The sequence below is a fragment of the Suncus etruscus genome, chromosome 6 (assembly GCF_024139225.1).
Source record: "Suncus etruscus isolate mSunEtr1 chromosome 6, mSunEtr1.pri.cur, whole genome shotgun sequence".
Taxonomy (NCBI): domain Eukaryota; kingdom Metazoa; phylum Chordata; class Mammalia; order Eulipotyphla; family Soricidae; genus Suncus; species Suncus etruscus.
Window position 1 is genome coordinate 26,110,610 of NC_064853.1, and position 22,731 is coordinate 26,133,340.

The 22,731-nt window shown below is 42.7% G+C and overlaps 1 protein-coding gene across 2 annotated transcripts in view; it reads right to left on the reverse strand.

The window, feature by feature from the left end:
* Window positions 1-12,572, reverse strand: part of ZFYVE9 (zinc finger FYVE-type containing 9) — a 167,226-nt gene extending 154,654 nt beyond the window's left edge. For both annotated transcript variants that reach the window (XM_049774628.1, XM_049774627.1), the window contains exon 1: window positions 12,279-12,572. The gene's annotated coding sequence lies outside the window, so the exon portion shown is untranslated. The remainder of the gene's footprint in view (window positions 1-12,278) is intronic.
* Between the last annotated feature and the right edge of the window lie 10,159 nt (window positions 12,573-22,731).

Genomic DNA, 22,731 nt, shown 5'->3' on the forward strand with positions numbered 1-22,731 from the left:
GAGAGGTGGAGGTAAAGGAATGGCAGACATTAGTGCCACCCTAAAGGACTGCAAGCTTTAAGGGATAGCAATCTGTTATGTTTCTTTAATTCACCAGTCTAGCTCTGCAGAAACCAGCTAGTTAGATCTTGAAGCATGATAAGCAACTACCACAACATCCATTAAAAAGCATCCATTAAATGCTATCATGATGATCAACAATGACATCATGGTGATTGTGCAGGATGAGCAATAGACAGCTGAAGGGTGTGGTAATATACATTTATTGTAAAGGGCAGGAGAAAATATTCAGGGATCTGACACATCAGTGAAGTTTAAGCATCCAGTGGGCAAGGTCATACTAAAACACCCCCTCCAAAGCTAATGACATCTTGCATCCACCACCATGAAGAATGTAGGTTACTTCTGACTCTACAGGCAATACAATACACAGAAACAAGCTGTGACCCTGTTGACATGGTCTGAGTAAGGTATGAATGGTTGCCAGCTTTGAGTCAGGAAAAGAATGTTTTAGCATGTCAAGGTTGTAATGCAAGCAGTCCCTCCACTGCGGAAAATATTGGTAAGTAAAGAAGCAGAAAGAGTTTATAGCAAGCCCCTGTGAGGGAAATCACAATGAAGTCTCTGATGCTCTGCAGGAAAATTATATAGTAAGAAAAACAGCTGTGTGCTTCTGGTCTACAGAAAGACGACTGAATGCTTCTGAACATTAGGCACCATATGTCCAGAATTGCCATAATGAGCTTGATTTAACAGGACTCTCCAAGTCATAAAGTCAAGTGAAAGTGAGCTCAACAACAACCTATTATGATGAACTTGTACCTCAAAAAATAAAAAACAGGGCCAGACTGAACCAGAGTGATAGCACAGCATAGGTAGGGTATTTGCTTTGCACATGGACAACCTGGGACCCACTCAGGTTAGATCCCCAACATCCCATATGGTCCCCTGAGCCTGAGAGGAGCAATTCCTGAGTGCAGAGCCAGAAGCAACCCCTGAGCACAAATAAACAAAATGAGGGCTAGAGAGACAGTACAAGGTTTCTGTTGCTTGCCTTGATCTGGAGGCCATATGCATATGGTAGTACTGCATGTGGCCCCCAGATCACCACCAGGACTGATCCCTAAACACAAGGCTAAGGGAATTCCTGCACTAGCAGGTACACACACACACACACACACACACACACACACACACACACACCCCAAAATCTAAAACCATCAAACCCATGCAGTATACACAACAGAAGTAGATAGCCAAGACTTCTGTGACAGCTATCATAGTTATACCAGGACCCTTTCCTCAGTTTACATGGTCAATTTATAAAGGAAAAAAAATACAAATCTTGGCTTATAAAGAGGTCGGCTGAGTATGTGAATGTATGGAGGAAGAAACAAATTATCTTCATTATCAGCACACTTAGAGGTGACCTTGACAATAAATGGGAAATTTTCTCCAATGCATTGAAAGATAAAGCTTCAATCAACTTTCATATAGAAAAAGTGAGAATAGGGCCCGGAGAGATAGCACAGTGGTGTTTGCCTTGCAAGCAGCAGCCGATCCAGGACCAAAGGTGGTTGGTTAAAACCCTGGTGTCCCATATGGTCCCCCGTGCCTGCCAGGAGCTATTTCTTAGCAGACAGCCAGGAGAAAGCCCTGAGCACCGCCGGGTGTGGCCCAAAAACAAAAAAAAAAAAAAAAAAAAAAGTGAGAATATACAAAGATTCAATGGCATTAACAAAGAAAATGGCTAACTGGTCAGGAAACTTAAAACAATCATAATGTAGACAAAAAAAGTAAAGGTAAATTAATGAATATATGGGAATGGGCACACAAGGTATGAAATATTTTTCACATATTTTTGTCCATTAGAAGACCTCCAATGCAAAAAAAAATGCAAGTATGCACAATGGCAATCAACCATTTGATACAAGCTGATAGTTACAAAAATAGCAGTAAGTGGGGCATGAATGGAGCCTTAGCATAAATGAACATGGAAGCAAAGTAGTATGGACTCTCACAAACATCCAGCAGGGATTCTGTCTCCTCAACAATGACTTATGAGCCTTTTTATTTTATTTTATTTTATTTTTTGGTTTTTGGGTCACACCTGGCAGCGCTCAGGGGTTACTCCTGGCTCTACGCTCAGAAATCGCTCCTGGCAGGCTCAGGGGACCATGTGGGATTTGAATCCCATTCAAACCACCGTCCTTCTGCATGCAAGGCATATGCCCTACCTCCTTGCTATCTCTCCAGCCCCACCCCCAACCAACTCTGACTGTAAATGTGAAAAAAAAAAAATGCATCCACTCCAGCCTGGGAAGACTATGGCTGTCAGACCCAAATACCAAGGATCATTCCCCTAAAACAGGAGTGGGAGATATAAGGCCTGCAGGCAGTATCAGCCTCATTAAATCATGTGGTCTGGCCCTGATGCACTACAGACAGATATGCACACTGCTCACCAAATGCCCACAGCTTCTCTGCCTGGACTGTAGAACTGCAAATGGTGTTATAGAAATCCAGATGGTGCTTAGGAGAAAAAAAGATTCCCCATTTTTTTTTTTTTTTTTTTTTTTTGGTTTTTGGGCAACACGGGTTGATGCTCAGGGGTTACTCCTGGCTATGCACTCAGAAACCACTCCTGGCTTGCGGGGGAGATCAACCCATCATCCGTCCTAGGCTAGCACTTGCCTTACCTCTAGCACCACCACTCCACCCCTAGATTCCCCATTCTAAACATAAAACTAAGACTAAGACCAGCAGGAATACTAACCAATGATAAGGAAATTTAAATTGAATAGTGAAGGAGATAATGTAAACCATTCTAGCACCGGGAACAATTACAGATGGATACTGCCTGTCTCACGAACCTACTTCTGAATTCCCAACAAGAAGTCCCAGGAGAAGAAATTTTCCTAAAAAAAAAAAAATTGGAGGCACAGATCTATGCAACACAAGATAAGGGATACTGGGGCCTGGAGAAATGGTACAGCAGGTAGGGCACTTCACTTACACACAGCTGAACCAGGTTTGATTCCCAGCTGTCTCTGTCTCTCTCTGTCTCTCTCTGTCTCTCTCTCTCTCTCTCTGTCTCTCTCTCTCTCTCTCTCTCTCTCTGTCTCTCTCTCTCTCCCTCCCTCCCTCTCTCTCAGCTCAGCTCTCTTCTCTCTCACACACACACATTTATTTTGGTTTTATTTGTTTGTTTGTTTTGTGAGTGCATTGAAAGATGGAAATTCTCTTAGGTTAATTAGATTTCTTCTTCCTTTCCTTTCTAGATGGCAATCCATTCTACCCACCACCACCACCACCCCCACCCCTGTCCCCACAAACACACACACACAGAATTTCTTGCACCACTAATGCCACATTAGGGCCTACTTTTAGGGGAGTTATGACAAATTACTCAGTCTTTAGTTCTTTATTTTTTTCCCTGTTTTTTTTTTTTTTTTTTGAGCAGCCAGTGGTGCACTATATCCAGTGATGCTGAGGGGCTCACTCCTGATGTGCTCAAGGGACCATATGAGATTCCAGGGATCAAACCAGGTGAGCTATATGCAGGACAAATGTTCTACCGTACTATCACTCTAGCTCCATCGTTATCACTGGTTTTCCCATTTTAAAGATTAAAAAAAAAAAAGAGAGAAATTCATTAATTTGTCAAATATCACACAGGAAAATCAGTGGAACAGTAGAAACATGGGCATTTATTCCCAAGACTACATTTTTAATCACTATGCTAGGGAAAACAAAATATCTTGTCATCTTCAAATATTAAAATACAGTAATTATCTATATAATTTTAGAAAGCAAAACAGAAAGAAAAACATTAGGAATAAGGCAGAGTTATGATTAAATCTATTTTTTCCCCAAATTAGCAGTAACCAACAACAAAATGAGGAGTAATATCACTCTAATAGGGTTCAAATCAGGACATGAACATTCAGTTATCCAACTAGGGAGGTAGCTCAGGAGTACAGTGCCTACTTTGCATGTGTGAGGTTCAATCCCCTACAATGCAAACACACACATCAGGGGTACAGTGGGAATGTTTTACAAAACAGATAAAAGCTGGTCTCAACTAAAAACTGGAAAGAAAAAAAAGAAGAATGGGTAAATATGTTTATAAATAAATGATCAGGGCCAGAGAGATAGCACAGTGGTAGGGCATTTGCCTTGCACGCAGCCAACCCAGGACGCAAGGTGGTTCAAATCCCAGCATCCCATATGGTCCCCCGAGACTGCCAGGAGCAATCTCTGAGCACAGGAGTAACCCTGAGCACCACTGGGTATGACCCAAAAACAAAACAAAATAAATTATAAATTAGCAGCCAGAGAGATAGCACTGTGGGTAAGTAGCATGCCTTGCACACGGCCAACCCAGGTCAATCCCTGGCACCCATATGGTCCTAAGTCCCACCTGGAGTGATCCCTAAAAGCAAAACCAGCAGTAAGTACTGAGAACCACCAGAGGTGGCCCCTCACCCAAAAAAAGTTAGCCTGGATGTATTTTTTTTGGGGGGGGTTTGGGCCACATCCGGCGTTGCTCAGGGGTTACTCCTGGCTGTCTGCTCAGAAATGGCTCCTGGCAGGCACGGGGGACCATATGGGACACCGGGATTAACTAACCACCTTTGGTCCTGGATTGGCTGCTTGCAAGGCAAACACCACTGTGCTATCTCTCCGGGCCCAGCCTGGATGTATTTTTAAGTGATGATGGTGAAAGAGAAATTCTATAGTCATAGACTTGGATAAAGTAATGCTGAATAAAGTTAAACAAAATTCCCAAACAAGCAAGTGTACAACACCTTTCCCTTTCAAAACGCTACATAACAGTGGTATACTTCAAAGGCAAATATTCACAGGCCAATCAACTGAATCTAAGCTCTCCTGATAAGAGTACTTCTTAAGGCAAAATGGAAATATTTAAGATAAATACAGAATACACTAACAGACTGACATGATGTAAAAAATGTATGTGTTCTATAGTCAGAGATATACAGTATGAATCACAAATGTAGGCTTTGGAAAATCAATTACACAAGGAAGAAAAACAAGTTAAAAGGAATTAAGAAACACTTTGCAAAACTGGAATCCTGGGCATGCAGAAACAGGAGGGAGAAATAATCAGATTGGATCTAAAGCACAAAGGAATGGGCCAGATTAATAATCTTAACGTTAGTTTTTAAGCAGAAATTTCCAAAAACAGAAGGTCACAATGTCAAAAAAAATTTACTTCAACTACTAATTTTTTAAACAAATTCCTATGGAGAGGGATTGGAGACAAAGTACAGAAAAGGGATTAAGGCCTCTCAAGTAGCTGAGCTCAATTTGATCATCAGTCTGAGTATCCCTGGGAGTGATCCTGAGCATTGCCAGTAGTGATCCCTGAGCACTGGGACAGGAGCAAACTCTGAATAGCCTTGCCCCTCCCACTCAACAAAACGATGGAAGTTATTACAGCACCAAAATCACAAAAAGGATTTAGATCAGCCCACATGTGTTCTCTGGTCCCACGCACAGGGTGCCTGCATGCACATGTTGCCTGCATCTCCCCCTCTTGAAATGTCTCCCAATCAATATCATGTCAATCCATCGATCCAGCTCCACAGATCCTAAAATTCTTTTATTTTTGGTTTTTGGGTCACACCCGGCAGTGCTCAGGGGTCACTCCTGGCTCTACACTCAGAAATCACACCTGACAGGCTTGGGGGACCATATGGGATGCCGGGATTCGAACCACCGTCCTTCTGCATGCCCTACCTCCATGCATCTCTCCGGCTCAGATCCTAAAACTCTTTTTTTTTTTTTTTTTTGGTTTTTGGGTCACACCTGGCAGCACTCAGGGGTCACTCCTGGCTCCACGCTCAGAAATCGCTCCTGGCAGGCTCGGGGGACCATATGGGATGCCGGGACTCAAACCAATGACCTTCTGCATGAAAGGCAAATGCCTTACATCCATGCTATCTCTCTGGCCCCATCCTAAAATTCTTTTTTGTTTTGTTTTGTTTTTGGTTTTTGGGTGACACCCGGCGGTGCTCAGGGTTACTCCTAGCTATCTGCTCAGAAATACCTCCTGGCAGGCACAGAGACACCAGGATTCGAACCAACCACCTTAGGTCCTGGATTGGCTGTTTGCAAGGCAAACACTGCTCTGATCCTAAAATTCTTGAAGCATGTAACCACAATGCATTCATACCACACCTCCAAATTTTTCAGTACTGAGAACCCAGTAGAAATGAAACCAAATTAGATGTCAATGTAGCATGAAAGCCACCTAGTAAAAAACTAGTAACAATGAATGCTCAATTAACAACAAGTTGAAGCAACAACTCCTTCAAATAATGATATAAAGATACTAGTGTGTGATATAATAATTTTCACAAATTTTCTTTTTACTGGAGTTTTGTTTTTTGTTTGTTTGATTTTTGGGCCACACCTGTTGACACTCAGGGGTTACTTCTGGCTCTGCGCTCAGAAATCACTCCTGGCTTGGAGGATCATATGGGATGCCGGGGGGCTCAAACCAAGGTCCATCTTAGGTTAGCCGAGTGCAAGGCAAATACCGTACCTCTGCGCCACCTATCTCTGTACCACAGCTTTGGCCCCTCTCCCTCTTCTTTTGGTTTTTGGGTCACACCCAGCAGCATTCAGGGGTTACTCCCTGGCTCTATGCCAAGAAGTCACTCCTGGCAGGCTCGGAGGGACCATATGGGATGCCGGGATTTGAACCATCATTCTTCTGCATGCAAGGCATTCTATCTCTCCGTTGCCCCTCCGCTTTGACCCCTTTTAATCCATTTAGTTGCAACAAGCGATATAAAGTAAATTATTTCATGTCTACCATGTCGTAGGTGATGGATGTGGGTGTTGATGGAAAATCAGGAAAATTGTAGAGGGAGGGTTACACTGGTGGTGGGATTAGTGTTGGGACATAAAATGTCAACTGTATTAGAAGCAACTTTGTAAACCATGTTGCTTAAATAAATAACAAAAATGTTTAAACTAATTAAAAACACTTTTTTTTTTTTTTTTGGTTTTTGGGCCACACCTGGCGATGCTCAGGGGTTACTCCTGGCTGTCTGCTCAGAAATAGCTCCTGGCAGGCATGGGGGACCATATGAGACACCGGGATTCAAACCAACCACCTTTGGTCCTGGATCGACTGCTTGCAAGGCAAACGCCGCTGTGCTATCTCTCCGGGACCAATTAAAAAAAATTTTAAATTATAAATAGAACAAATGATAAAGAACAATAATATATACAAGGATAAAGAACAATGACTAAAGTTGGGGTCTTAGCTCAGTAGTGAGGTACTTGACTTGAATGTGTGAGGTCCTTGATTCAATTTCTGGTACTACCACCTCTCAAAAAAAAAATTAAAGACTAACATCTGTATCATACAGATTCATTTATTACAGCCAATTAATAGAATTCCTTTCCATCTGTCATACTTCAGTACTTAGAAATACAAATATCTACACAACTGGATTTTAACTTTTAGAAATGTTTTAGCAGTTAAAAGGAAAACCAAACCTAAGGCTTAACAATCATCTTCTGTTAACTATACTTAGGGGTTGGAGTGACAGTACAATGGGTAGGGTGTTTGCCAGGTTCAATCTTTGGCATCCTGTAAGGTCACCTAAGCATTGCCAGGAGTAATTTAATCTCCAAGTGTAACACACACAAAAAAATATTCTTGGAATACAACCTTTTATATTTGAAATGCCCACACCACTACTGTCCAACATCATGATTTAATGTGGTTAACCAGTATCGTAAGTGCACTCTTGTCTGAACAGGAAGACAGAAAGTTCAGAGATTTTATCCTCAAACTAAAAAAACTCTTTATCATTATTCCCCCATACATTCCCATAAAAACATAGCCCATTGCATCATGGAGCACACAAAAAAATTAAATTTAAATAATAAAATTTAAACTCCTTATCATCAAAGAATCTAACAATATATCTTCAAGTAAAAGATTCAACAATTTACCTAATGACTATAAATAAAAGCCATAAACAGCAAATAGAGCTTTCCCTTACCACTTTGTATCACACAAGGTGATTGGTCAAAGAGACAGATAATAATAAATGTTGGTAAAAATGTGAAAAATCAGAAGCCTTAAACCAGTGGTCCTCAAACTATGGCCCGCGGGCCACATATTGTATTTGTATCTGTTTTGTTTCTTCATTGCAAAATAAGATATATGCAGTGTGCATAAGAATTCGTTCATGGGGCTGGAGAGATAGCATGGAGGTAAGGCGTTTGCCTTTCATGCAGGAGGTCATCGGTTCGAATCCCAGCGTCCCATATGGTCCCCCGTGCCAGCCAGGAGCAATTTCTGAGCGTGGAGCCAGGAATAACCCCTGAGCACTGCCGGGTGTGACCCAAAAACCACAAAAAAAAAAAAAAAAAAAAGAATTCGTTCATAAGTTTTGTTTTTACTATAGTCAGACCCTTCAATGGTCTGAGGGACAGTGAACTGGCCCCCTGTTTAAAAAGCTTGAGGACCCCTGCTTGATGGCAGGAATTAAAATGGCGTAACTGCTTTATGAAAACAGACTGGCAATTTCTCAAAAGATTTAACCAAAGCATTACCACTTAACCCTAACAATTCCACTCAGGACTCTATACCCAAGAGAAAGAGAAATATTTGTAGGGGAAATGTTCATAGCAACCAAGAAGTGGGAATATCCCAAAAGATGAATTAATAAATAGATGTGGCATATGCATTCTAGGAAATATTATTTTGCAGTAAAAGAGAAATGAAGCACTAGGCCACAGAGATAGTATAGACTGGATAAGGAGCTTGCCTTGCAAGTGGCCAACCTGGGTTTGATCCCTAGTTCTATGGACCCCAAGTCTCGCAAGAAATGATCCCTGAGCACAGAGCCAGGAGTAAGCCCTGAGGACTTCCAGGTGAAAGAAAGAAAATATAAGAGAAATGAAATGCTGACATAAGCTTCAACTTGGAAAAACATTATGCTAACTGAAAGAAAACAGCCGTGTATCCTATGATTCCTTTTATATGAAATATCCTGGATAAGCAATAGCACATATGAAGAATCTAATAATGTAAACATCACATTGCTTTAAGAATTATAATAAAGATTCATGCTTATATCTATGTCATACTCTGCACCATAACATGTAATTTATAACTATAAAACATGCCATACCTTCAAGAATGTACTAATTTAATTTAAAGTCTAGGCAATTATCTTTTTACCTTGCAACCAGTCTGTGGCCAGCACAAAACAGGTAGCAAAAGTTTACTAAATGCAATGAACGGTGGCAGATTAGTAACAGAGGAAGATATGGAATCATCTCCATTCATTTCTGTCTCTCCAAAGGAACAAATACTAAACTATCATTTACTAGCTAATATGTTCATTTCCTTAAAGAATAAAAAATGGAATCATTAATTAGAAGAGAAAGAGATAACTGTATTTTTTTTTTAAAAAATCAATATTTTAACCAGGTGTGGTCCAAAAACAAAAACAAATTAATATTTTAAAGTGTTATGCCATTTAATTAGACACAGAAGTCTCATAAAAAGATCTAGAATGGGGCCCGGAGAGATAGCACAGCGGCGTTTGCCTTGCAAGCAGCCGATCCAGGACCAAAGGTGGTTGGTTCGAATCCCGGAGTCCCATATGGTCCCCTGTGCCTGCCAGGAGCTATTTCTGAGCAGACAGCCAGGAGTAACCCCTGAGCACCGCCAGGTGTGACCCAAAAACCAAAAAAAAAAAAAAAAATTACAATACTTACCTGACCCTGCCTTGTAAGAGTTAAGTATGTTCTACTTCCTCAAATAGGTAATTGCTAACAAAGACCTTGGTGATTTTTATGTTTTCCAGAACAACAAAGACAGGACCTAACATTTAATATTATAGCGACATTTTATAATGGTCTTTAATTGATTACAAAAATTTTCAGATGTATTTACCCCAAAAACTCTGTAAGCTTAATTTAATAAAGGTACAAATGAGGGCCAAGAAGTTCACGTGACAAGGTAAGTGCCAGGCATCCTTCTATAACACCACAAGCTACCACGTTTATTCACTGAGTCAGCAGTCCAGCATTTTCCTAAATATTGAGCTATTACCTTCTAGAACAGTTATATTGCCACTTAGGGCTAATCATTTTCTAGAAAAGATACTTTTCCCTCAATCTGGCAATCAATGTTTGCTAGCTCTGTAATAGGACTAATAGTCTAAGAACTGTTTAAAACAAAGTATCCTTGGTGAGATCAATCTCTAGAAATTCTAATTCAAGGGGTCAGGAATTGCATGTTTTCTTTAAGCACTCTCAGCTGACTCTAATAGTGGTGTTCTTTGATATACACTGAAAACTGAAGTAAGACTTTTTAACATCTATATTCATGCACCAAAAATATTTTCAAATCAAACCAATTTTATAGTTATAAAATATAAACAAAATCTCCGGGAAACAATCCATGATGACCCTATCTTACAAGATAGGTTCTCAAAAACATTTTATTACACCAGACCTCTCTAGACCTCAGTTGCACTTGCTTTGCAGGTTAAGTCAGGATCTTTTAACTAGTTATTCATGTTACTGTTTTAATTGATTATATTTATGTAATGTGATGCAATCATTACATTTCTATGTAATGTAATTGAATAAAACATTTGTGTAGGTTTTATATATGTGACTGGATCCTAATAGGAAAATGGAACGATTACTTTTGAACCTAATAAAAGAAATAGTTTTAAGAATTAAAAAAAAAAAAGAATAGCTCATGGACCATGTGCCTACGGGAGGCCTAAGAACAATCTCAGGTTCTGCATGAGGTCCTGAGAGTAACTTAGCCGGGGGTTGGCCCAGAACACCACCAAGGTGTGCCTCAAGGGGGTCCCCTCTACACAAATATAAACTAATAATAATTAAAAAATCAACAGCTTTTTTAAACCTCCCTTGACCAACAGGAGCTGTGGGATTCAGAGTTAGGATTTTTAACCTCTGTTAACACTGAAAACGAAAAGAACCTTTTTCTACTTTCCAAATTTGCAGCTATAGGCATGACTTAATTTTTTTAACAATGAAAATACTTTTGAGGGGGAGGGAGAAAATACTTTTGGAAGTACTGGAAGTACTTTTTCCATCCTACAACCTTCACTATCTAACCCTACAACCTTCACTATATAACCTGGAAGGGAACCTCATTTCCCCAAATAAAAAAACACCCAGAGCTGATGAAGAAAAGAGAGTGTGGAACTTAACAATTACAAACTCATCTTTCCTATCAACACCAGACCTATCAACACCAGACCGAATTAAATTACGTAGTTAACTTCTAAAAAAAAAATGTAGATAAACTCCATCCCATTCCCATCAGGTAAGAAAAATGCTAATCAGGACGGGTCATCACGGGACTATTTAAAAACAAAAAAACAAAAATCCTCTCATCATCCATTCTCTGGACCTATTTCAAGGGGGAACATTTTACGGATCCTCAGAACTAAGCATTTATAATCTAAAATATAGGGGAGGGGGAGACATTTGCAAGAATAAAAAAAGCACAAACACCTATATTATATAATAATAATAATAATAATAAAAAAACATAGGTGCTAGCTCCTGTGAACCGAGCAGCTGAGGAAAGAAAGCAAACTTAACATTGCAGAGCTGGGCTGGGGTTTCATTCTGCAAAGCTGATGACCAAGCTTAGAAGAAGCTGCAAAAGGGAAGGAAGAGACAGGAGGCGGGCAGGGATGCAATTCCACCTGAAAGAAGAAGCCCAAATTGGGGTGGGGGGGCTGCACCCCAAGAAAGAAAGAAAGAGCACTGCAATTGTCCCCGGGGTGTGGGGGGGACTCTGCGGGGCTGCCCGATTCTCTCTCTGTCTCTCTGAGGTGCTGTTTGCAAACAGGCGTCCTCGCCTCCTCCCTCGGGGAGCGCCCGTCCGTCAGGCAGGCAGGCAGGCCGGCCGTGAGGGGGCCGAGGCCCGGAGCGCGCGGCCAAGCACCGACCGGAAGGGGGCGAGGGTCGCCTGGCCGCCCCCGCCCCGCCCCGCCCGGCACAGACCGGGCCGCACCGGGCCGCACCGGGCCGCGCCGGATCCAGGGGATCCAGTGGGGGGGGCGGGCTTCGAGGCGGCGCGGGGCCTAGTCGCGCCCCTCGCGCCCTCCAGCTCCGCAGGGGACCAACCAAGCGGGGCAGGCGGGGCTTGAGGCGCCGGCGGGGCAGGACACCCCGGGCGGCTGGAGGTCGCGCTCGCCTGCCTCGCTCGCTCGCTCGCTCACCTCACGCAGCGGCCGCCGCCGCCTCAGCATGGCCGGGGTGCTGGTCCCCCAGGCGGCCGCTCGCCTCGCCTCGCCTCGCCTCCTCGGGCGGGCCTCGCTCTCCGGACGCCCGAGCTGCGCTGGCCGCCGCTGTTGCCGCTGCTGCTGTTGCTGCTGCTCCTCCTGAGGCCCAGCGCCCGCCCAGCCGCATCGGGCTCCCGGGCTGAGCGGAGCTGAGCGGAGCTGAGGCTGCGGCGGGACGAGCGAGTGCGGCAGGCGGGAGGGCAGCGCAGCCGAGCCGAGCCGAGCCGAGCCGAGCCGGAGCCCCCACAGCGCCGCCGCCGCCGCCGCCGCCGCCGTGCCCGCTCCTGCTGCCGCCGGCCCACAGCGCCCCCTGCGCCCCGCGCCACGCTACGGCGCCCGGGCTGACTGCGGCGGGCGGGCAGGCGGGCGGGACGCGGCCTGGACACCCCGACTGCCGGGCCCGCGCCCCCGCTTGCACACACACACACACACACACACACACACACACACACACACCGAGGGGACGCCTCCTCGCCCCCACCCCAAGGCCCCTGACCCCCAACATCTTGGCTCGAAGGAAAATACTGGTATCTGAGGGTCACACACCCGAGGAGTCACCTGCTCGCCCCCCCAAGGCCTCTGACCCCCAACATCTTGGCTTCTTTTCCTTCGCTCTCTAAGGAAAATGCTTGTATGTGAGGGTCACACACACACACACACATCAAGGGGCCGCCTCCTCGCCCCCCCCCACAAGGCCTCTGGCCCCCAACATCTTGGCTCCTTTTCCTTCGCTCTCCTCTCGAAGGAAAATACTTGTATATGAGGGTCACACACATACCAAGGGGCCGTCCCCCCAAGACCTCTGATGCCTAACATCTTGGCTCTAAGGAAAATACTTGTATGTAAGGGTCACACGCACACACACACACACACACACACACACACACACACACACACATACACTTACCAAGGGGCCGTCCCCCCAAGACCTCACACACACACACACACACACCAAGGGCCCATCCCTCCAAGACCTCTGATCCCCAACATCTTGGCTCGAAAGAAAATACTTGTATGTAAGGGTCGCACACGCACACACACACTGAGGTGCCCCCCCCCCCCAGGCCTCTGACCCAACATCTTGGCTCCTTTACTTGTATATAAGCGTCTCAGTGATTCGGACCCTCGCCCAGAGCAGGAGTGTGAGAGAAGCACCCTGATTTCTTGAGATTCTAGGGAGACCCCCCCCCCTTGGAATCACCTCTCCTGAGAGAAGAGGGACCCAGCACCAGCCTTTTTTCCACACACACGCAATCCTCTGCCCCAACCAACAGGCAAAGGGATTTAGCTTTGACCTTAACTTTTAGGATGCAGAGACACAGGATTAGCCAGCATACTCCAAGCCTTCTGAGTCCCTGAACGCCCCCCAAATGAAGATGGGGAGAAAAGCAACCCCCCAAAATAAGGCAATAATATGATGCAGAATTGAAGATGAAAGTGGCCAAGGTGCTGTCCAGAATTCACAAACAGCCAGAGCCAAACCCCAGTCCAGCTCAGAGGGGCAAAGTGAGGGATCATCACACACCCCATATTCCAAGCTCACAGACTCCAAGGTCAGGCGTTAGAAACAAGATTGTTAGAGAAGGAATTTCTCCCCCCAAAAAATTTCCAAATATTTATCCTAGATGTATTCAAGGAACCGGGCCTCTCTGGTGGCGGACAGTCCCTGAACACCAGTTCCAGTTCTGGGTAAGTAATAGAATAATTGAACCTAGGTTTTCTCCTGCCTGCACTTAAGACAGGAGATAATTTATGTAGAGGATCATCCTGCCCGTAGAAGGTACTCAGTACTCAGTGTTCTTTGTCATCTCTCTTGTGCCACTCTCTCTCTCCTCTGTTTCCCCCCTTCCTCTTCCTCTTCTCTTCCTTTCACCTTTCTTTGGTGTGGTAAAGCTTCCGTAAACTCCACTAATGGGTTTATGTAACATCCCTCCACTTTGTAAAATAATAAAACCTAAGATATTATATATATACATGTATATGTCAAAACTCCCATGACATTCTGATGCATAGCAGCTGTCAGCATAGAACCAATATCGTTTTTCTGTGTATAGAAAATTATAAATCAGTTTCAGTTCACCTTTAATGATATCCTAACAATAATAAATCTTTTTGGGGGGAGGGGTGGTCATTACAGGCAGTGCTTGGGGCTACTCCAGGTGAGGGGGACCTACTCTGGTGATACTTGAGGGCCACGTTAGGCAAAGGATCAAACTCCAAGATCCCACCTCACCTACAAAGCATGTACTTGCAACACTTTGAGCTATCTCCTTGGTCCTAAAACTAAGTTTTCTTTTCTTTTCTTTTTTTTTTTTTTTGTGTGTGTGGTTTTTGGGTCACACCCAACAGTGCTCAGGGGTTACTCCTGGCTCCATGCTCAGAAATTGCTCCTGGCAGGCACGGGGGACCATATGGGACACTGGGATTCAAACCTATGACCTTCTGCATGAAAGGCAAACGTCTTACCTTCCATGCTATCTCTCCAGCCCCAAGAATAAGTTTTCTTTTATTTAGTTGTTTGTTTTTGACTGGTCGTTTGGGGGCCACATCCGGTAAGTCTTACTCCTTGCTCTGTGCTAAGGGATCACTCCTAGCAGTCCTCGGTGGATCACTTAGACTGCCAGGGATCTAACTCAGAGATCTAACACATGTGAGCTACTGGTACTAACTCTCTGGGCCCTTTCTTGTTTGTTTTTGCATCACACTCGGCATGTTCAGGGTGTTCTTGGCATAGTACTGGAGGAGGAGCAGGGAAGTCACATGATACTGGAAATTGAATCCAGGCATTTCATATGCAAAGCTTGCGTACTAGCCCTTTGAGTTATCTCCCTGTCCACAGTAATAAATCTTAATGAGGAAAATTATAAGGTCTCTGGAAACTTAAAAATAATTGAGCAGCCATTTAGAGAAAATATAACCTTATATCTCTTTTCTAATCAATGAAAACTGTTCCTGTTCAATCCTAAGTGTGCCTCTCCACCCACTTCTGAGTCATATTACCAAAAGGCACTATTCCTTTTCTATAACAAGAAACTGGTTCATAGAGAAGCTATGATTCATTGCCACAACTACTATAATTCCACCATTTTACATATGATTACATCCAACCTAATGAAAAGCTGGACATAGATTTAGAGATTTAGAGATTTATTTCATCTGTGTTATGATGCCCTATGATTTTTTTTACAATATTCATAAAATGCTGTAAGAATGGGTTACTTTTTCTTTTTTTTTTTTTCTTTTTCTTTTTTTGGTTTTGAGTCTCACCCAGCAGTTTTCAGGGATTACTCCTGGTTCTGCGCTCCAGCATCATTCCTAGAGTGCTCAGAGGACCATATGGGATGCTGGAGATTGTACTTGGGTCAGCCACATGCAAAGCAAATGCCTTACCCTCTGTGCTATTGTTCTGGCCCCTGGAAGAGGTGACTTTTGCTGAAAATTTCAATCTATTTTCTAGATTTAGATGAGTTTGACAACCTAACATTACCACTGTGCTTCCCAAGCTTAGTTCACTACCACCACAGGAAATTTACATTTGTTTATGAATAATCATGCTCCCCAGGGTATAGCTTCAACATGAAGATGATTCATTTGTTCCCAGGATGATTTTCTTCTTGCTTCACTCTTCTATTCAGTTATTTGGCCCAGAAAGATTGCTTTATCATTACTGCCACCTCCCAGCTTAAAGGAATCCTCATCCAGTCCTTGTATCTTCTATAATTTTTATTCTATCAGGTCTGACCCAGCTTGCTCTTTGCTCTTGAACTTTTTCACCTTTACTTCTTTGTTGTATATCTTTTTTGTTCTATTCTACCTTACATACAGTCAATTGATTTGGTTATCCCATTCAATTTTGCAATATCCCCTACAGTTCATTGATTGAAATGCTCCCTTAATACCCAGGGAATAGATCAGTGGCAAAAGTGGTTGCATTGCAAGCACAAGACCAAGAGTTTAAACCCCATTGCTCTAATGGTGATCCAAATGTGGTCCCATCTGTTTTGCTATCTGGACCCCTGACAAGTACCACAAAATGTATTAAGGAACCAGGCCAGGAGTTAGACCCCTGGTGGGCATTGCAGTTATGCCTAAGCACCACAACTAAATGAATTCAGTTCCCAGCAAGGACATGTTCAAACACCAAAACTTGGGTGAGTACCATAACCAAGCACATAAAAACTCTGGTCAGTACAAAAACAGCAGCAAAGGGAAGGGAAAATAAAAAGTAAAATAATACTTCAGGGGCTGGAGAGATAGCATGGAGGTAAGGCGTTTGCCTTTCATGCAGAAGGATGATGGTTTGAATCCCGGCATCACATATGGTCCTCCGAGCCTACCAAAAGCGATTTCTGATTGTAGAGCCAGGAGTGACCCGTGAGCACTGCCAGGTGTGACCCAAAAACAAAACAAAACAAAAATAATACTTCAGGGCCAGAGAGATAGCTCAAAGAAAGCTCTGTGGGCTATATACAAACTTTGAATGTAGAGACTTGGGTCCAATCCCTGGTATTACATGTTCTTCTGAGGTCCAAAAGCCAAAATAGAAAATAAAATAAGAGTCTGCCCTTCTCTATTTTCTAAAGATAGAATATTTTCTAGTCCCAACATGATTGATTTCCCATTTTGTGCCATTTGCATACCGTTTCATTTTGTGCCATATGCACACTAAAGAAAGTATTCTTTTTTTGGGAGGGGGGTCACACCTGGCAGCACTCAGGGGTTACTCCTGGCAGGCTCGGGGCATCATATGGGATGCCGGAATTCAAACCACCGTCCTGCATGCAAGGCAAATGCCCTGCCTCCACGTTATCTCTTCGTACCCTAAAGAAAGTATTCTAACAAAGATATAGGCTTGATTGACAGAATAAATTAGAAAATAGGAGCATCTTTTTTTTTTTTTTTTTGGTTTTTTGGGCCGCACCCGTTTGATGCTTAGGGGTTACTCCTGGCTAAGTGCTCAGAAGTTGCCCCTGGCTTGGGGGGGGGGACCATATGGGACGCCGGGGGATCAAACCCCAGTCCTTCCTTGACTAGCGCTTGCAAGGCAGACACCTTACCTCTAGCACCACCTCACAGGCCCTGAAAATAGGAGCATCTTACCGAAACTTCAAAGCTAGGCAACTTTAGAGGAAATAGTAATGCCTAAGAACAGCAAGAACTAAACTAAATTAATTGAGTGGAAAGGTATGAAGAGAATGAGTAGGTTAAGAGCACATTCTAGGCCACAGGAGCAGAATGTGCAAAAACCTAGATGCAGGAGGAAGAATGATGTGAGAAAATTGCTAAAATTCAAATTTATGAGTGGTTTATGTGGGCATAGACATGAAGTAAAGTGGATAGGGTCACATCCAGTGATAGGGGTTTATTCCTGGCCCATGTTCAGGATCAACTCCTAACAGTGCTCATGGGACCATATGTGGTGCCAGGTTTGTGACTGCTACAGCTTCAAGAAAGGCAATCATATTACCTTTTATATTATCTCTCTGGACCAGATTTACAAGTGCTGAGGCCAAATTGATTCCTCATCAGAGACTCACTAAGAAGTCCAAATCCTATGTGATGTTTAGGATCTGTGCTTCACCAGGATCAATATGTCCAATAATGACTAGTTGTTTCCCTTCATTCAAAGTACATTGGAAGTGGTTTAAGTCTATGCCTGACAACCAGGAGCAGCTTAATTATTATTAGCACTGTGCTATAATGACTCACACTGCCATCCTCTAAACTCTAGAGAGAAAGCATTAGGATACACATGCTATTGAAGGTTTTCATAATTATATATGAGGCAGCCTGGCATTCTTAGCTTAATAGAAATCTAGGTGAGAGACTGGGCATCTGGGTCCTAATGATGTGAACATGGATTTATGTAAAGGGAATAGTTCCTCAGTCTTCAAATCTCTGGGCTTTTGTATGGGGGTGTCTGGCTAGCCACCATCCATTCCTGCAAAGAATCAGAGTCATGGGAAGAACTCAACCATGGAAGTTAGCAGAACTAGAACTCAATTTACAGCTTTATCAATTTTGCTTTTTTTTTTAATGTTTTCATTATATCTACTCTTCTAGTGTAGAGCTAAAAACAAAAAATCTCTTTTTGGAGCCGGTGAGGTGGCACTAGAGGTAAGGTGTCTGCCTTGCAAGCGCTAGCCAAGAAAGGACCGCGGTTCAATCCCCCAGCGTCCCATATGGTCCCCCTAAGCCAGGGGCAATTTCTGAGCACTTAGCCAGGAATAACCCCTGAGCATCAAACGGGTGTGGCCCGAAAAACCAAAAAAAAAATCTCTCTTTTAGTCATCTGAACTGAAGATTTTGTCTATAGGACTACACTTACATGGTTAGGTGGTGTTGGGCTGGGTCCTTAAGACACTGGTGGAGGGAAGCAGGCTCTCTGGTGATTGGTGTGATGTTGAAATGATGCATGCATGATAAAAGTGATTATAAATCCTGGTACCTCAATAAAGATGATTAAATAAAGTTATATTTTCTTTCCATTACACATATTCTCTCATAATCAGAAAATCAAATAAGCAAATAATGTTTTGGAGAACAGTAGACTAGCCAAGTATTCAACACACATTACATGATGACTCACAAGGTTAATTTTATTTGGATATGCTCCACCTCAGTTGTACATGCAAGCCAATGATATGTATATTCTCATGTGACTGTGCATAGAGCTCTACAAACACATGATCTCTAACTATACTCCATGACTCTGTAGGAATACAGTTAGAAGGAAATCATGTTTTAGCACAGATATATACATGTACTAGTGTCTAGACCAAGGACATAGAGGATTCTGAGAAATGTCTGAGATGAAAGTTTTGATGGACTAGAACCAGCTCATGCTATCTGGCTTCCTAGAGCATGTTTTTAAATGTTAAGAATTTTTATGTGGTGGGAAACAATAGTGCAGCAAGTATAGTATTTGCCTTGCACACAGCCAACCCAGGTTCAATCTCCCACATCCCACATCCTATATGGTTCCTCCCCAGACTGACAGAAGGGATCCCTGATGTCAGAGTCAGGGATAAACCCTAAGCACTTCCAGGGAAAAAAAATTTTTGTAGAAGGCATAAAAAAATAAATTGTGATAATTTCCCCCCTTTCTCTTTCCATTGTTATGATGTCCAGGAGTAGCATACTTCGTTCAATGCTCTGAATTTTTTATCTTTTTTTGCTTTTTTAGGGTTTTTTTGTTTGTCCATATGGTCCCCCATGCCTGCCAGGAGCAATTTCTGAACCTGGAGCCAGGAATAACCCCTGAGCAATGCCGGGTGTGACCCAAAAACCACAAAAAAAAAAAAAAAATTAGACAAAGCACAAAATTCACTGCTATTTCTTCAGTGCACAAATAATTATGTAAATAAAAGATGTAATTGGCAATTAATCATATTCTTCCAAAGCCTATTAGTGACTGGACTTTGAACTTCTTCTGTTATTCAATTCTTGTACAGATGGTAAAAGGTTATTGTGTTACCTCTTTTTCTACTCTGGTTAAGCACATCTGACAGAAATTTTACAGAAGTTAATAATCAAAGATAGAATTGGCTCAAAAAAATACCTGAGGTAAATAAACAAATGATAAGATGGGAAGTGAAACTTTAACTGAACCTAAATGGATAATTGGGGTCAGAGAGACAGTACAGGAGCAGAGGTACAAGAGTACCACATATGATCACCTGGGGCTGTGACCCAAGCACTAACATCCCCTTAAAAAATTAACATAGGGGCCGGAGAGATAGCATGGAGGTAAGGCGTTTGCCTTTCATGCAGGAGGTCATCGGTTTGAATCCCGGCATCCCATATGGTCCCCTGTGCCTGCCAGGAGCAATTTCTGAGCCTGGAGCCAGGAATAACCCCTGAGCAATGCCGGTGTGACCCAAAAACCAAAAAAAAAAAAATTAACATAAATGGAATTATAGAAGAAATGACAGCATGAAGATATTGTCACTCATTTAAAAAGGGAGGTGTGGAGCTAGAGGAACTTAAGTGTAGAAACTTAAGGCAATTATTGATATAAGTGAGAAAAAGTGTTTGTGGCCAAAAGAATGTAGATGTCTTAGAGAACTTTGTTTTTGTGGAAGACAGTTGTGACTGCAATAGAGCTTTGTTCTCCCACTCCTGACTCACTATTATTCTCTCCATTAGAGGAGTACCTTGGTCTGGAAGCCATACCTCACTCATGGCTTTTAAAGATATTAGAAAACATGGAACCAGATTCTTTCAACAAATTAAGGTTGCTTCCACCCACTGAAACATGAAATCTTCAGAGGTGTGTGCTGACTTTATAAGAAGTGCAAAAGAAGGGGCCGGAGAGATAGCATGGGGTAAGGCGTTTGCCTTTCATGCAGAAGGATGGTGGTTCGAATCCCGGCATCCCACATGGTCCCCTGTGCCTGCCAGGAAAGACTTCTGAGCATAGAGCCAGGAGTAACCATTGAGTGCTGCTGGGTGTGACCCAAAGACAAAAACAAAAACAAAAAGTGCAAAAGAAAAGAATCTAAACATAGAAGGACCTATTTAAATGCCTAGTAAGGTGGCTGCAAGTGATAAGGCATCTGCCTTTCATGCGCTACCCTAGGACAGACCGGTTTGATCACCCTGCATCCCATATGGTCCCCCAAGCCAGGAACGATTTCTACGCGCATAGCCAGGAGTAACCTCTGAGGGTCACGAGGTGTGCCCCATCCCCCAAAAAAAGAGTAACCAGGGACCAAAGTTATAATACAGTGGGTAGGGCATTTGCCTTGCACTTGCACACAGTCAACCTGGGTTCAATCCTGAGCATCCCATATGATTCCCTGAGCCTGCCAGGAGTGATTTCTGAGCACCAAAACAGGAGTAACCACTGAGCAACTCTGGATGTGGCCTCTCCCCAAAGAATGAATAATCAGTGTTTTGAATACACTGAATTATAGTGATCTACACCACCAAGTAGGGGAAAGAATTGTCTTTTCAACTAAAAGTACTAGATAACTTAAGTGCAAAAGAATTTTATTGAGCCTCTATTACACACAGAAATGATTCAATATGAATAAAAGATCTGCATGTAAAAGCAAAACCAATAAACTCTTAGAAAAATTAATCTTTTTTAATTGATGGGACAACTTCCTCACCAGAGGCATACCCACAGTGTCTTGGAGGCCAGGGATCACACTGAATGCCTTGTGCAGGCTAGGCAACTATTCAGTCAGCCCTTTGAGATATCTCCTCTTTGAAAAATATAAAATTTTATCACCGTGGAGGCTGGAACAATAGCACAGCAGGTAAGGCATTTGTTTGCACATGACTGATTCAGGTTCAATCCTCCACATCCCATATGGTCCCCTGAGCCTGCCAGGAGTAATTTTTGAGCACAGAGACAGGAGTAACTCCTGGGCACCACTGGGAGTGGCTCAAAAAAAAACCCCAAAATTTTTTTTATCACCTTGGAATAAGTAATAGTTTATTGACTATGGCACCAAAAGTATAAGCAACCAAACCAGAAATAGATAAATTGGACTTCACAAAAATTTAAAACTTTTGTGAAAGTGTTCATGGTGAGAATATACCTATATATCACGTAAAATGACAAATGGTATAGATCGGGACTTGCTTTGCTAATAGTGAAAAAGAAAGTGTTACTAGAGAAGAAGAAGAAAGTGATAGGCTAAAGAGAATGCTCAATGAGTTCAGTGCATGCCCAGGTTCAATCCCTGACACTGTATTTGTCCCTTGAGTACCACCAGGAGAATCCCTAATATAGCCTCAGCAGCAGCCCCCAAGAACCACTAGATGTGGCCACCCCCCAAAAAAATGACAAATGAAATGTTAATAAAACTAATTACATTTAAAATTATATTATAAGAAAAATAAAAATAAAAAATAAAATTGTATTATAACTTAACTATTACATTAAAGAAGACAAAAACTTGAGGAAATAATTTTTCATCATTTGAAGTCTATATGATTCTACAAAAAGTCACATATTATTGACAAGTTGCATTCGAATAAATGTCTTTATTTGGTTCTTGGGGACTGCTGCTGGGCTATTATTAGGGATTCTCCTAGTAGTGCTCAAGGGACAAATGCCATGTCAGGGATTGAACCTGGGCATGTACTTAACTTATTGAGAAATCTCTTCAGCCTGTCACTTTCTTCTCTAGTAACATAAGCCAAAATGTTGACCCAAGTTTCTATCTGAATTTCAGTGGGAGAATCCATATTCAAACATGTGCCAGGATACCACCAATTGGACATCAATGATCCTAGAGTCTAAAATCTCTTATCAAATTCCATGTTGGGAGCCTGAAGCCTTGGGTCTGTCCAAGATCATAGCAAATAAATGGGTAATTAATATCTGAATCATGAACAGAATGAGGATAGGCAGTAAAGATGTGTGAAATGGTAT